Here is a 5,309-nt window from a genome sequence, read left to right as displayed (position 1 = left end):
TTTATAGTGTGGTGACCAAAACTGGATTCTAGGTGTGGTCTTACTAAGGCTTTATAGGGTGGTATTAGTACCTCTCTTGATCTTGATTGTATCCCTCTATTAATGCAGTTTAGGATTGCATTGGCTTTTTTGACTGCTGCTGCACACTCTTGACTCATATTTAATTGGTTGTCCACTAAGACTCCAGGATCCTCTCACAGTTACTGCTATTATGCCTGGTTTACTGCTTGAACAGGGGGTTGGACTAGAGGACCTCCAAGGTCCCTTCCAACCCTTTTATTTTGTTATAAGTTCTTTTTTTTTTATTGAAAAAGTTTTACAAACATCAATTTTTCCCCCATTTCCCCCCCCATCCCTCCATAACCCTCCCAAACCCTCCCTCCCCATGACTTCCCCAAGGTGAAATCCAGCCACATTATATCATACTTTACCACCCCTCTATTCTCCCCCCTGTGCACTATACATTTCTACATAGCAGTAAGCTATTTTGCCCCCTATAAACTACACATTTCTACACAACATTTAGCTAAAAGCTATTTAATACTTCCTAGTTTGGTATTTATTCTGCACATAATCTATCCATTTCTTCCATTCCCATACATAAGTCTCTTGAGTCTGGTCTTTTAAATATGCTGATATCTTCGCCATTTCCGCAAAACTGGCCATCTTCAAAGTCCATTCTTGAATTGTAGGCATATCAACCCTTTTCCAATATTGACCAATCAATAACCTAGCTGCTGTCACCATATACAATATCAATTTTGTTTCACCCACTGAAAAACCCTTAACTATACCCAGTAAAAACAAATGAGGAGAAAATTGAATTTTTTTCTTTAAAACATTTTGCATAACCCACCAAATTTTTATCCAAAAAGCCTTGGCTTTCTTGCATGTCCACCATATATGATAATATGTAGCATCTAAGCAATCACATCTCCAACATTTCAGTTGAACATTAGGATACATGCATGACAATTTCTTAGGATCTAAATGCAATATTCTAGGTCTTACTAGGGCTTTATAGGGTGGTATTAGTACCTCTCTTGATCTTGATTGTATCCCTCTGTTAATGAAATTTAGGATTGCATTGGCTTTTTTGGCTGCCACTGCACCCTCTTGACTCATATTTAATTGGTTGTCCACTAAGACTCCAGGATTCCTCTCACAGTTACTGCTATTAAGCCTGGTTTACTGCTTGAACAGGGGGTTGGACTAGAAGACCTCCAAGGTTCCTTCCAACCCTTTTATTTTGTTATAAGTTCTGTTATAGGTACACATGTTTAGCCTGCTAAATTCCTATTGGAATACACTGATTTATACAGATAATGTGATATTATCATACTTACACATTGGATTGTACAGACTTGGATTGTTTTGTCTTAATAATTATCTGATAATTTATAAATTAAGTTCAAAAGTTATGGTCTTTCTGAAATGACATCATAGCCATAGATAGTCAGCCATTAGAGCAAGTAACACCTTTCCTTACCTGGGGTTGTTTTCTCTGAGCCTGAATCTTGGCTCCCTCATCATCCAAGGAGCTCAGTTAGAGAAAGGGCAGGAATGAAAGTGGTGCTTAAATGAAAACTTCATAGCTCTCCAGTTTCCTCAGCCCCAATGATTAAAGTATACGAGGCCCAGTTTTCCCCCATGTTCTTACATCAATCTGATGTTTGGGGCTTCAGAGAGAAACCACCAGCAGAACCAACCCAATCTCAGCCTCTGAGGAGGATCTTGGGGTGGGTAAAAGGACTCCAGCTAATGCCCTCAGAGCTGATTTGGAAATTTACACAACTTCTGCTTTGTCTAAATTCAGAAAATATGGGTATTATTGGCATAAAATTTAATCTATGAAAACTGACAGACTCTGAAAATTGTGGCTGTTGGAACAGACAAAACTTCAATGAAAGACCAAACTTGGATTATGCAACTGACAAATCTTATTAGGCTTTGAGGTCTGCCTGTTTCTTGTATAACTGGAGAAAGAAATTAAAAAATTTCCTCCAGAAAGAATCTGGGATATAGAAGCAAAAAAAGATGCAGCAATCCTCAAAAATTATAATAGGCCCTTTATTGAAATAGAATACTCCAGTTGGCATTTGCATGTGTTAATCTAATTGTGATCAATTGTAGGGGTGATACAGTAATATGGTTTACATTTTTATTGTTTTTTAATTTGCTTATTGTTTTCCATTATTATGATACAATCTTGCTAATATTCTGTCTTTAATATTTTAAACAATGTCTGATTAACAAACTATTCTAATACATTCATAAGAACCAGGTTGGATTTATTAAAATCTAATATTTTGGACTTGATCTGATCCCAAATGTAACACAGCATTCTTCATTGCTTTTTCAGATCAGTGATAACAGCGTTTCAGAGGCTCTGAGTGATAAAAGTCAATTCCCCTTTTTCCACCAGATGCTCCCCAAAGAAGGGATCCAATATCTAGCAATTGTCCACCTGCTCCTCCATTTCAGATGGACCTTCATTGGCCTCTTTGCTTCAGACACAGAGAAGGGAGAAAATTTCATGAGGATTTTTCCTCCTGTGCTTGTCAGGAGTGGAATTTGTGTGGCTATATCACAACTGTTCTCAACAACTGGATACACAACAGTCCTCAGGGATTCCCTCTCTAAGTGGAGACAAGTCAACGTCTTTGTTCACTTCATGGAATTTGATTCCATCTGGGAGAGAATTCTTCCTTTCCATGAAACATTTATACGTCTGCCAGGGCCCATTGAAGGGAAAGTCTGGATCCTCACAAATTTTGCAAGGTATAAAATAAGCAAACGCAGACTTCTCAAATACATCCATAGTATTTGGAACTTTAGTTATCTGTCAAAAGAAAGGCCAATAGATTCTGCCTTTGAACCCAATTTCTTTGTGGAAGAAAAGTTTCAAGATCCTCATTTCCGCTGTTCTCTCTCAAAGAACGTCTTTTCTGTCAAAGGCCACAGAAGATGCACCCAGAAAGCCCCACTGGAGACCCAGGAGAAAAGGAACAGGATCCTGATCCCAAATGACTATCAATGTTACAGTATGATGAAGACTCTGGCCCAGGCCTTGAATGCCGCTTATTTCTCCAGATTGAGGATGAGGGGAAGGAAGGAGGGAGAAAAGAGTTTGGGGTCTCCAAGGCTGCAGCCATGGCAGGTATGGGGTCCCGATATGGATCCGTTCATCTTATATCCTTTGGAGGAGGAATCCAGAGGAGGAGGGGATCCAACTCAACAGATCTGTCCAATTCAATTGCTCAGGGAATAATGGTTCCAAAGAGTAGATACCATGGCATTTTGATATTAAACTCTGCTCATTTGAAAATGTTGTATTCTTTTTTAAATAAAATTCCTGTATTTGTGGGTTTGTGATGAGCATGGTGGAATTTCCCCTTTGTTCCGTCCCCACTGCAGGTGGGTCTGTGTGAAAGGGAGCCTGGGGCGGATCTGGGTGTTTCATTGGGAGAAAAGGGCACGGAGAACCTGAGGAAATGCAAAGAGTGAGAATCAAAGATAAATAGGAGATAGGCAGCATTAACTAACAGCCAACAAAGAAGCAGCTGGAACCTCTCCAGCGATGCTCCATGTGAGGGACGGAGGCCGTCTCTGGATGACCATGTGTCTCGGTCAAACCGGCTGCTTCCGTCTCTTCCAAAGGCTGACAGAAAAGGGACCATACAGTTAGCCTTATCTGCCCCCGACCACTAGGTGGGGCTAGAGCAAGAACAGCACAATAGATACATGTTGTGGCATGGCAACCTTTATAACTTTGGAGGAGACCCTGAGACCATCTAGCCCAACCCCTCCTCTCTGCAGGAATCCCAGTTAAAGCTTCTCTGACTGATGGCTGCTCAGTCTTTGCATTCAGATAATCCATGAAGAGGAGATTGAACTTCTCTGCTTTATTGGCTCAGCTCTAAAACAGCAAATTCTCCTCCAGGCTTGGTGCCTGCAAGGGGACCTGATCCTTGAGTTGAGGTCTCCCCAAACCAGAACGTTCCCTTCCTGAGATTCTTATGGCTGCATTTGCCTTCTTTCCATGAACATCTCCCTGCTGACTCAGATTCTGTTTACCTTATTTTTCAGAGTATAAGACGCACCTTTTTCCCCCTAAAAGGGGGTGAAAATTTAAGTGCGTCTTATACACGGAATTTAGCCCTGCCCACCCACTGGCCCCCACCCTTTGGCCTCTGCCTCCTTGCAGGGAAACAGCAAGAAAAAACAGCTCATTTCAGCTTCAGCCCAGCCTTATTAGCACAAGTTGATTGGATCGGCCTCCCGACTCTGCTGATTTGCTCTCAGCTGTTTTGCACAAGGCTCTGCTGGTTGCTGCAAAGAGGTAAATTGCTGGAGCAGATTTTTTTTCCCCTTATGCTAATCAAGCTATGCTGAAAATGAAAGTAAAGCAGGCTGTTTGCTGCAAGGAGGCAAAATTGCTCAGAGGCAGAGGGAGATTTCTTTGTCTTCTTTTCCTCACCAAAAAAGGTAGGTGCGTCTTATACTCTGGTGCATCTTATATTCCGAAAAATATGGTAACTACGATTTTTAGATCATTTTCACAAACATACATTTGAAGTTTGGTGTCCCTCATCTTTCTTCCAGTCCATCATTCATATTCTTATATGAGACTCTGTTAGTCAAGTCCTAGTTGCTAAAAATCAGATATTTTTCTACTGCTTTTTACATATGCACCCTTCTGTGTGTGCTGATGATAAATATTGTTTCTGGAAACTTGATATTCCTCTCATTAAATTTTATTTTATTCAAAAAGGTAAAATACAAACTTCAAAAAATAAAACTATTACAAAGTCAAAATAAATTTAGATGAAATATTTTTTTAAAAAATTGTGCATTAAAAACAGATAAAACCACATACGCATATATTGTTCCCTCGTTGAATACTGACAGATTTACATTTCTCCCCCTTGCAAATATGCCCACAATTATAATCTTCTACCGATATATTTGCAACCACTTGACTTGTCATCTGTCTGCTATATATAAAAAATGTAGTTAACAATAAAAAAAAATTAAATTTCAAAATTTCAAAACTGTCTGTTATCTGCTATTATATTTAACTCTCAGACAATTTGCAGGGGCTTATTATCTACCACAGACCACCACAATCATTATCTCTGATCCATCCTGAATCTGTTCATGATTCAATATCGTTCTTTGATTCTTTTTTTTTATTGCAAAAGTTTTACAATTACATTTTCACCCCATTTTCCCCCCCATCCCACCACCCACACCCCACCCTAACCCCCCCAAATCCCCCCTAACCCTCCCCCCCTGACTTCCACAAA

This window comes from Pituophis catenifer, unplaced genomic scaffold (assembly GCF_029215685.1).
Source record: "Pituophis catenifer annectens isolate HBS135680 unplaced genomic scaffold, rPitCat1.0.hap2 SCAF_5, whole genome shotgun sequence".
In the NCBI taxonomy this organism is placed as follows: Eukaryota; Metazoa; Chordata; class Lepidosauria; order Squamata; family Colubridae; genus Pituophis; species Pituophis catenifer.
This window is presented reverse-complemented; position numbering follows the sequence as displayed.